Genomic DNA, 12,227 nt, shown 5'->3' with positions numbered 1-12,227 from the left:
CGGCTGGGCCCGTGAACCATGGCCGCTGAGCCTGCGCGTCCGGAGCCTGTGCTCCGCAACGGGAGAGGCCACAGCAGTGAGACGCCCGCGTACCGAGAAAAAAAAAAAAAAAAAAATAATAATAATAATAATGATTCAATAGGATTTTAGACAGGAAAATCAAAACGTGTTTTGAAACTCAGTAATTCTATATCTCCAAAGCAAGTGACATTTAAAACTTAAAAAAAAAAAAAAGAAAGAAAACCAACACACTAAAACAGAAGATAATTTAACTACTAATAAAAAACCACTGGCAGCCTCCCCACCAAAATCCCTTTTCAGTCTATGAGGGCTAATCTCATTACCCCTTCAGCTGTGCTCAATCACTCCCTGGACATCCAGGTCACTCCTCTGCTCCTACCCTCCTCATCTTCATATGGCTTCACCCTTCCCTTATCCTGTGCACGTCTCCCATCCCTCCTCAACCTCCAAAACACTTACCCCCCAGCCCCTAGAACACCCCCTACATCCTCTGCCTCGTTTCTGAACGCTCCCCTCAGCTTCTTGCTCTAAACTAAACGTGGATCTCCCCTGAGGTCACTGCCTCCCCTGTTGTCCTCTTCCCAACCGCCCCTCCCCTACCCCGCACCCTGGTACCGCTGGGCCTGAGGCTGTCCTTCCTTCTCCTCATTGATGCTTCTAGGCCATTCCCTTCGTCCTCCCTCGATTCACGCAGCTTTAACCTCATGTTGTCACACTATGTCACCCACTATCCATAACACCTTATTACTGCATTATCATCTGACCCAGGGTTACTCCTGCCATGGTTCAGTAACTGCAGCTCCTACTTCACTGTCAGTCTCTCCAAGTTCACTCCTGTCTTAATTCTTGGTGATTTTTTTTCTTTTTTGGTCTCGCGGCTGGCCAGATCTTAGTTCCCTGACCAGGGATTGAACCCGCGCCCCCTGCAGTGGAAGCACGAAGTTTTTTAACCACTGGACCCCCAGGGAGGTCCCTTGGTGATGTTTAATATACACATTGATGGTCGTTTACATACCCAGGCTTCTCAGTACCTTGAATCCCCCTTGTCATCTCCTTTTCCCCATCTCCACTTACCTCAGTGGTCATTCTCTAGACTTGGTCACTACCAATCACTGCATGCCCTCCGTCAAGTCCAAGTACCTCACTCTCTGAGCGAGACCTCCTGTCTCTCCAGCTCACTCTTTTTTTTTTTTTTTTTTTTTTGCGGTACGCGGGCCTCACTGTTGCGGCCTCTCCCGCCGCGGAGCACAGGCTCCAGACGCGCAGGCGCAGCGGCCATGGCTCACGGGCCCAGCAGCTCCACGGCACGTGGGATCCTCTCGGACCGGGGCACGAACCCGTGTCCCCTGCATCGGCAGGCGGGCCCCCAATCACTGCACCACCAGGGAAGCCCTCCAGCTCACTTTTTAAAGCATTGAGGTATAACTGACATTATATTAGTGACAGGTGTACAACATAAAGATTTGATATTTGTATATATTGCAAAATGTTTGCCACAATAAATCTATTTAACATCCATCACCACACAGTTACAATTTTTTTTTCTTGTGATGAGAACTTTTAAGATCCATCCTTGGGACTTCGCTGGTGGCACAGTGGTTAAGAATCTGGCTGCCAATGCATGGGACACGGGTTCGAGCCCTGGTCCGGGAAGATCCCACATGCCGCGGAGCAACTAAGCTGGTGTACCACAACTACTGAGCCTGAGCTCTAGAGCCCACGAGCCACAACTACTGAGTCCACGTGCTGCAACTACTGAAGCCCAGGTGCCTAGAGCCCATGCTCTGCAACAAGAGAAGCCACCGCAATGAGAAGCCCATGCACCGCAACGAAGAGTAGCCCCTGCTCGCCGCAACTCGAGAAAGCCCGTGCGCAGCAAAGAAGACCTGACGCAGCCAAAAATAAATAAATTTATTTTTTAAAAAAAGATCTATTCTTTTAGCAACTTTCAAATATACAACACAGTATTGTTAACCATAGTCACAATGCTGTACCTGACATCATGAGGACATTTGTTTTATAACCAGAGGTTTGTACCTTTTGACCCCTTTCACCCATTTCACCCACACCCCACCCCTCACCTCTGGCAACCACCCATCTGCTCTCTGCATCTATGAGCTTGGTTTTTTTTTTCCCTCAAGATTCCACATGTAAGTGAGATCATACTGTCTTTGTCTTCCTCTGACTTATTTCACTCAGCATAATACCCTCAAGTTCTATCCATGTTATCCCCAAATGGCAAGATTTCCTTCTTTCGTTATGACTGAAAAATATTCCATAATATATATATATAATATATATATATATCACATTTTCTTTATTCACTCACTGATGGACACTTAGGCTGTTTCTGTATCTTGGCTACTGTAAATACTACTGCAATGTACATGGAGGTTCCAGCTCACTTTTTCTAGAAGCACAACCCTAATCTTTTTACCACCCCTCTCTCCCCCATGCCCTCTCTCTCTCCTTCCCAAGTTAAATTCCATGGTCAAATAGTTTAATTATTCCTTTGCATGTACCCTCAATTACCAAGGCCCTTTCTCACCTTATACTAGAAATTTAATCATACATTAAATATTCTTTTGTGTCTGGCTTCTTTGCTCAACATTGTGTTTATGAAATTTCTCTTTTTTGTTGAGTGTAGCTGCAGTTTACTTATTCTCATCGTTGTAGAGCGCCCTATAATATGAATACCCCACAGCTTATTTCTTCATTATGCTGTTGATGGACATTTGCTTCCAGCTTTTTGCTAGTGCTGCTGTGAACATCCTCTCGTACCTCTCTTCTGTGCACGCATTTCTGCATTGGAGTGGAATTGCTGAGTCACAGGGAATGTACTTCTTCAGCTTTAATAGGTGATGCTAAACGGCTTCACGGTGGTTGTACCAACGTATAATCCCAGCTGCAGTGTATGAAAGTTTCGGTGTCTGGCATCCTTTCGCGCATTTGTATTGTCAGTCTTCTCTGAGCGAGACCTCCTGTCTCTCCAGCTCACTTTTTTTTTTTTTTTTTTTTTTTGCGGTACGCGGGCCTCACTGCTGCGGCCTCTCCCGCCGCGGAGCACAGGCTCCAGACGCGCAGGCGCAGCGGCCATGGCTCACGGGCCCAGCAGCTCCACGGCACGTGGGATCCTCTCGGACCGGGGCACGAACCCGTGTCCCCTGCATCGGCAGGCGGGCCCCCAATCACTGCACCACCAGGGAAGCCCTCCAGCTCACTTTTTAAAGCATTGAGGTATAACTGACATTATATTAGTGACAGGTGTACAACATAAAGATTTGATATTTGTATATATTGCAAAATGTTTGCCACAATAAATCTATTTAACATCCATCACCACACAGTTACAATTTTTTTTTCTTGTGATGAGAACTTTTAAGATCCATCCTTGGGACTTCGCTGGTGGCACAGTGGTTAAGAATCTGGCTGCCAATGCATGGGACACGGGTTCGAGCCCTGGTCCGGGAAGATCCCACATGCCGCGGAGCAACTAAGCTGGTGTACCACAACTACTGAGCCTGAGCTCTAGAGCCCACGAGCCACAACTACTGAGTCCACGTGCTGCAACTACTGAAGCCCAGGTGCCTAGAGCCCATGCTCTGCAACAAGAGAAGCCACCGCAATGAGAAGCCCATGCACCGCAACGAAGAGTAGCCCCTGCTCGCCGCAACTCGAGAAAGCCCGTGCGCAGCAAAGAAGACCTGACGCAGCCAAAAATAAATAAATTTATTTTTTAAAAAAAGATCTATTCTTTTAGCAACTTTCAAATATACAACACAGTATTGTTAACCATAGTCACAATGCTGTACCTGACATCATGAGGACATTTGTTTTATAACCAGAGGTTTGTACCTTTTGACCCCTTTCACCCATTTCACCCACACCCCACCCCTCACCTCTGGCAACCACCCATCTGCTCTCTGCATCTATGAGCTTGGTTTTTTTTTTCCCTCAAGATTCCACATGTAAGTGAGATCATACTGTCTTTGTCTTCCTCTGACTTATTTCACTCAGCATAATACCCTCAAGTTCTATCCATGTTATCCCCAAATGGCAAGATTTCCTTCTTTCGTTATGACTGAAAAATATTCCATAATATATATATATAATATATATATATATCACATTTTCTTTATTCACTCACTGATGGACACTTAGGCTGTTTCTGTATCTTGGCTACTGTAAATACTACTGCAATGTACATGGAGGTTCCAGCTCACTTTTTCTAGAAGCACAACCCTAATCTTTTTACCACCCCTCTCTCCCCCATGCCCTCTCTCTCTCCTTCCCAAGTTAAATTCCATGGTCAAATAGTTTAATTATTCCTTTGCATGTACCCTCAATTACCAAGGCCCTTTCTCACCTTATACTAGAAATTTAATCATACATTAAATATTCTTTTGTGTCTGGCTTCTTTGCTCAACATTGTGTTTATGAAATTTCTCTTTTTTGTTGAGTGTAGCTGCAGTTTACTTATTCTCATCGTTGTAGAGCGCCCTATAATATGAATACCCCACAGCTTATTTCTTCATTATGCTGTTGATGGACATTTGCTTCCAGCTTTTTGCTAGTGCTGCTGTGAACATCCTCTCGTACCTCTCTTCTGTGCACGCATTTCTGCATTGGAGTGGAATTGCTGAGTCACAGGGAATGTACTTCTTCAGCTTTAATAGGTGATGCTAAACGGCTTCACGGTGGTTGTACCAACGTATAATCCCAGCTGCAGTGTATGAAAGTTTCGGTGTCTGGCATCCTTTCGCGCATTTGTATTGTCAGTCTTTTTTTTTTCTTTTTTTTGCTGTACGCGGGCCTCTCACTGCTGTGGCCTCTCCCGCTGCGGAGCACAGGCTCCGGACGCTCAGGCCCAGCGGCCATGGCTCACGGGCCCAGCCGCTCCGCGGCACGTGGGATCTTCCCGGACCGGGGCACGAACCCGCGTCCCCTGCATCGGCAGGCGGACTCTCAACCACTGCGCCACCAGGGAAGCCCTGTCAGTCCTTTGAACGTTAGCCGTCCTGGTGAGATTGTAGTTGTATAACACTGGGATTTTAAATTTGTTTTTCTCTGATTAAGGAAGTAAAGCACTTTTGTGTATATTTATTGGCCATTTGGATAACACTTTTGTACAGCGTCTTGCGCATTTCACTAATGGGTTGTCTGTATTTTCGTGTTGATTTCTACAAATTCTTTATAGGACTGTGAGTTAAATGTGTTGCACGTAACCTCTCCCATTCTGTTGCTTGCCTTTTATTCTCTTGCTTTTTTTGATGAAAAGAAGTCTTTTTTTTTTTAAATTTTATTTATTTATTTATTTTTAGCTGTGTTGGGTCTTTGTTTCTGTGCGAGGGCTTTCCTCTAGTTGCGACGAGTGGGGCCACTCTTCATTGCGGTGCGCAGGCCTCTCACTATCGCGGCCTCTCGTGTTGCGGAGCACAGGCTCCAGACGCGCAGGCTCAGTAGTTGTGGCTCACGGGCTCAGTTGCTCCGCGGCATGTGGGATCTTCCCAGACCAGGGCTCGAACCCGTGTCCCCTGCATTGGCAGGCAGATTCTCAACCACTGCGCCACCAGGGAAGCCCCAAGAAGTCTTAATTTTAGGGAAATCTTATTTATCAATCTTTTCCTCTATGGTTAAGAGTCTATGGTTTTGAGTCCTATTTAAGAAATCTTTTTCTACCCTGAGCTTATGAAGTTAATTTAGATTCTCTTCTAGATTTATTTGGTGGCCTTTCACATTTAAATCTACAAATATTCTGGAATTTTGGTGTGAGGTAGTATTCAAATTTATTTGATTTTTTCCTTATTTGGAAATTGTCCAGAACTATTTAATGAAAAGACTATTCTTTCTCTATTACTCTGTGTGGTGTATTACATCTCTGTCATGGATTGCAAGTCCATACATGTGAGGGTCTGTTTCTGTTTATTTAATAAAATTTATTGTTATAAGAATGTGTTCATCTCATCCAAAGTTTCAAATGTACTGCCATAAAATTGTTCATAATATCCTTCTACTGTCTTTTCAGTGTCTGAAAGATCTGTAGTGATGTTTCCTTTTTCAATTTTGACATTGGTTATTTATGCCTCTTTTCTTTTTAAAATCAGTCTTACTAGAGATTTATCAATTTTATAAGTATTTTCAAAGACCAGTTTTTGGCTTTTCCATTCTTTTACTTTAACCTTTCTGTATCCTTATGTTGTAAACATACAACTGAGCATATGTGTATCTATGTGTGTGTCTATGTATCCATACCTAATAGCATAAGATCAAATTATATGAAGAAGAAAATATGCTCATATATTCAGTTCTACTATATACATGCAAATTAAATGCCTCAGTGGGGGAAAAAAAACGTTCAGTACTACACAATCCATGGTTGGTTGAAACTTGTGTTGTTCAAGGGTCAACTGTAAAATAATATAGGGAAAGCACTTAGACTAGGACACTGGCACATAACAAGTGCTAAATAAATGATAGCTGATCTTTTAAAATTCTCCTATTTTTGTGGGTTTTTTTTTTTTTGCTAATTGTGTTGTCTTGTAAATAGCAAGTCACTGAATCTTGTATTTAAAATGTGTTTTGGGAATTGCCTGGTGGTCCAGTGGTTAGGACTCAGTGTTTTCACTGCCATGGCCCGGGTTCAATCCCTGGTCGGTGTTTTTATTGAAAATAAACGTTCAGAAAGTGCACAGATTGTAAATGAATGAATATTTATAAAGTGAACAAAACTGTAAAAATCAGCCTTCAGAAAAAAAACACCCAGAAACTCTCCTTTTGCCTCCTTCCAGGAACTGGCCTCACCAATGAACCACTTCTAACAGCAGAGATAGTTTCACATCATTTTGAATTTTATTTGAACAGATTCATACAGTGTGTGGTGCACCTTCATGTCTGGGCCCTTTTGCTCAACATTATGTTTGTGAGATTCATCCACATGGTGGGTGCAGCTGTAGTTGTTCATTCTTATTGCTGAATAATATTCCACTGGGTGACATATCACAACTTATCTTTGTATTTATTGTTGATGGGCTTTGGGACATTGTCTTGTTTAGTACTATCTCTAACGGTGATGCTGTGAACACTCTTATGACTGTATTTCAGCGAACATCATATGCATTTTGGTTGGGAATATGCCTTGGGGTGGAATTGCTGGGTCACAGGATATGCATTTTTCAGTTTTATAAGATGCTGTTAAACAGTTCTACAAAGGGGTTGTTCCAATTTACACTGCCACAAACCTTGCCTTTTAATAAGAGTTTTTAATTGTCGTAACTGTTATGACCAATGTCATGTTATTTTGTGGTTTTGTTTTCCTTGCTGTTCTTTTATATTCAGTTCTCTTTTCAGTACAAACGGAACTTTGTTTTGCTTGCCTTTTGAAATAATTTGGAGGATAAAGAACCTGTTTTTAATTTTACTAATGGTTACTATACAGCAGTTCACAATCATTGTCAAGTTGAATTATCAAAATTACAATAAAAACAATTCTGTTGACTCACTTTTCATGAAGGGCAAAGATTGCAGTGCTTTTATTTTTGCTCCCTTCCCTGATTCCTGTCTTCAAGAAATTAATGTTGTGTCATAAATTCTATCATCCAAAATTTAGCCTATCAGAGAGGTGCTAATCTGTAGGCTTGATATTGTCCTATATTAAATTGATCCAATGGCATGTTGCCATTGACCTTGAACGCTGTTGTAAGAAAAGCTATAAACTCCTGATTGTGATTACGAGGATCTTGTTCATTGCATGACCGTGTTTCCCAGCAAGACATTGTTCTCAGATCTCAGAATGAGAAATTGTGCTTTTCATGAGCATGTGGTTTATTTTTACCTTATGAACCCGGATTTTTTCCTTTTTATAACACTGACTTCGTAGGAAATTTAGAATATATTTTAGTTCTCTATGTTTATATCTTTGAAAATAATATTAAACCCTTTTGGAAATGAGATAAAATATGAATCAGTGTGGCAGGGCAAAGATGGCTTCCAGTCGACGGTGGTTATCTCCAAGGAGAGAAGTGAGATTGAGAAGAATAAAAAGTGAAAATAACTTTTACCGTTTACTCATTTGCATTATTTAAGTATGACTTTGCGTGTTATTGGTATAATTTAAAAAACAAATATGTATACATTGAAAAGAAAGAAAATAAAGGCAAATACATTTAGGATCTGGGACAGAACTTCCTAAGACATGTGACCCAGAAACCATATGGAAATGATGGACAGATCTTACTCAAAAATTCAAAATCTTCTCTCCAGCAAAAACACTAAAAACAAAGTACAAAAATCAGTAAACTGGGCTTCCTCGGTGGCGCAGTGGTTGAGAGTCCGCCTGCCGATGCAGGGGACACGGGTTCGTGGGTTCGTGGGTTCGTGGGTTCGTGCCCCGGTCCGGGAAGATCCCACATGCCGCGGAGCGGCTGGGCCCTTGAGCCATGGCCGCTGAGCCTGCGCATCCGGGCCCGTGCTCCGCAATGGGAGAGGCCACAACAGTGAGAGGCCCGCGTACCACAAAAAAAAAAAAAAAAAAAAAAAAAAAAAGTCAGTAAACTACTGAGAGACAACATTTATAACAAATGTTTTAGACAAAGATGAAAAACCTCCAGATATAATGAGCTCCTACTAATCAATAAGCAAAAGAGAAAAAGACAACAAAAATGAGCAAGGCATGGGACTTCCCTGGTGGTCCAGTGGGTAAGACTCCACGCTCCCAGTGCAGGGGGCCCATGTTCGATCCCTGGTCAGGGAACTAGATCCCGCATGCGTGCCGCAACTGAAGAGCCTGCATGCCGCGGCTGAGACCCAGTGCAGCCAAATTAAATAAATAAATATTTTTTTAAAAAAATGAGCAAGGAATATAAACAAGCAATTCACTAAGAAGAATTATAAGGGACCTATAAACATATATTAATTAAACTAATAATTTAAGAAATGAAGAAATGCAAATTAGAAATAGATTTTCTATTTCAATCTGATAAATTTTTCATCAATCAGATTGGCAAAAATTCAAAGAATGCATATAATGTAGGTCCAACTGATGTAGGTTAGGGAGAAAAGGGCATGCTATTGATGGTTATATAAAATAGCCCATAGCATTTGGGAAGGATAAGTGTGTACTATATGAACTAACAATCCCATTTCTTAAACTCTATTCTACAAATACACAAAGATGTATGAATATATATACATATATACATACTTACAGCAGACATACATGTGCGCTGTAGTATGATTTGGAGGAATACAAATAATGGAAATGATCACTTTGGGAGGAATTTATTAACGGAACACTAAGCATCTAATAAGAAAAATATGGTAGCTTTATCTATACTGACCTGAAACAATGCCTACAATATATTAATTGTGGTTGAACAAAAGAATGAGTGGATGGGAACACACTTTTATAATCTGAACGGAAGCTCAAATACTGGGCTCTGTGGGTCAAAACTAGATATTAATCAACCTATGGGCACAGAGGTCACCAGAGGTGTTTCTGGCTTCTTCTGCTTGCCTTGGGGCTTGATGTAAGGTTGCTGTCTTAAAGGGCACTGGCCCTTCAAGATTAGCTGGGGGCTAGTTTGCCTGAGGGAATTATAGTGCCCCAGGGTGTGTGTGTGTGTGTGTGTGTGTGTGTGTGTGTGTGTGTGTGTGTAAGAGCTTGGTTGCCTGCATCTTTGTTTGGGGTCGGGGAGTGGTGCACAGCAGACTTTGAATTGGGTTCCATTTTACTCATTACCCCATAACCCTTCTGTGAGCCCCCCTACAGACCTAGCGAGTGGAGCCCAACCCAGGGTCTTTGAAGAAGAGCAAAAACTCTCCAAAAACAGTAAGCCTCCATCTCCTCACTAAGACTGCATCCACACTTCTATTACCATTTAGAGGTAAGTAGTACAAAATGGGTTTTAGGATCTTGTTACAATCTTTTCCATTTTGGATCTGCTTCCAAATCCCCAGCTGTGATGAGATCGGAGCACAAGTCCTTGGCGGGGAGGATGTGAGGGACCTGCAGCCTTTTCTAAGAAAGGAAACAGGTGTCTGCTTCTGGGCTTCTGCACAATCTAAACCTCTCAGGGTCTGTGTGGTCGCATTGCTTTTTCTCCACTTCTCGTTGCAAATGCTCCCCTAGCTAGTGTGTAGGGTGGTTCTAAGAGGTGAATGGAGGAAGTTTACGAAAGACGTCGGGAAGCATCAGCTATCTCTTCTTGCCCCTCTGCACCCTCCAAACACCTATTAACAAGACACACGTCACCGCACAAGTAACTGGGCCTCACTTCGGCAGGAATTAGTTTGTTCCCCTTCGGATTTGACAATTTTTTTCTAGCTCTTTTTTTCTCTGTTCTTCCTTCCCTTTCTGTTTCTTTTTTTAAAAATAATCTTTTTTTTCTGTATCCTAGAAAATAACCAATATAACCTATGTGATTGCACCACAGGTATCGAAATTCTGACTTCAGAAGGAAATGTTCAATCAAGTCCTGCATGTGAATGAAGGAGTTAGTGTGCAAGCTTCTGCTTACGGCACACGCCAAAATCAGGCTACAAAATGCATTTCTCAGAAAACCAAACAAAGGAAACAGGAAGAAACAGGCGAAGTCCATCCCCCCTCACCAACCCCAATTCTCAGTTTTCATGAGGTCTTTGAAAAAGGGCAGGATTCTGGAGACTTGGCTCTCTACGTATTTGATCCTATTCTCATGGTTCCCTTTTCCCTCTTTAGCTTCTCTCTCATGGCCGGTGCTCACTTATTACATGAACAACATTGTTACCAAATGGCATTACAGTGGCATCACCAAATATGCCTTTTCTGGAACAAGTTGTTTCAAGAGTCTAAAAAGTGACTTGTGTTGGACAATACCTGACAAGGCAACTTGTAAAACCCAGGCCTGTGATTCTGGACCCGGGTGACCCTAGAGGAAACGTTGGTGGTGGAGACCCATATGGCTGGCAGCAGCTGGCACAAGAGGCTAGAGCCTGGCTGAGTTACCCGTGCTTTAAGAAATGGGACAGGTCTCCAGTAGGCTCCTGGGATGTGTCGCCCCAAGAACATTGTGACGTGACGTACAAGACCTATGATTTTAGACAGCGCTAAGGAACCTCTCCGAGACTCACACTCCCGGGAGGGGCCCCTCCCCAGATGGAGGAGAACTGGACATGCGCCATCCTCTGAATGCCAGAATATCTTAAAGATAGCATTTTCCCACAGCCCCTCCCCACCGGAGCCTGTTCCCTGACAGTATCCTCTGAGAGACAGCAGAAGAGACTCAGTGGAGCTTGTGTCCACCGTGGTGGCTTGTGGTTCCCCCATCGACTGGGCTGTCCTCTCTCGGCCCTGTCACCCTTGCTCCCTCCAGGGCCCCTCATACCCTCATAGCTGGGCAACCAATCACTGGATGGTGTGGCCAAGAAAGAACACACAGAGCCTTTCTGGATAATTTTCAGGAAATTCAAGAAGGGATGAGAAAACGGAATGTAAAAAAACCAGTGCTTTAGTTTCCGTTTTTAATTCCCTTTCAAGAAATCTCATCAGTGGAGGCTTCCTCCGATGGGTGGATGGCTTGGATTTTGCCTGAGCTAATTAGGGATTGACTATATTTGCCAAGTTCTCTGAGTGGGCATGATACCTGAGCATGTGAGATCCAAATGAACTAAATTTTGTCTTATTTTTTTCTATGTTCTTTCATTTTCAAAATTTTAAATCAAATTCATGGAGCCTGGAATACAATGGTATACCAGCAAGGAAAAATAAATGTACTTCGAAAGTGGAAAAAAGGAACCTGCTGTTTGATTTACATCATTTTATTAATGGGTTAGTCAACATTTACTCGGAACCTACTGGGTACAGAATGTAATAGGCATGTGGGAAAATTACAAAAATATGGGAAGATATTTTTTTCTGCCTGCAAAAATCCAACTAATTTAGTCTAATGGAAGACACCAACTAAGACACATGAGAATAGCTAAGAATACAAATAATGGGAACTGGCCACGTCCACTAAGGACATGTTAGTTTCAACTGCCCATGAGTGCTGAAGGCTGGCTCAGACCCACTGGCAATGAAGCATCCCAGTTGGCGATTTTGTGGCATTTCCCTGGCGAAATCTATCTAACAGCAGGCCTCACCTTTCTTAGTTACTCCACACAGGTAATTGCGGTGAACTTGAAGGGCTGGTTTCCTAATCATAATACTTGATTTTGTTAAACTAACGATA

The sequence above is a fragment of the Physeter macrocephalus genome, chromosome 15 (assembly GCF_002837175.3).
Source record: "Physeter macrocephalus isolate SW-GA chromosome 15, ASM283717v5, whole genome shotgun sequence".
NCBI classification, from domain to species: domain Eukaryota; kingdom Metazoa; phylum Chordata; class Mammalia; order Artiodactyla; family Physeteridae; genus Physeter; species Physeter macrocephalus.
Note: the sequence above shows the minus strand (reverse complement) of the source record.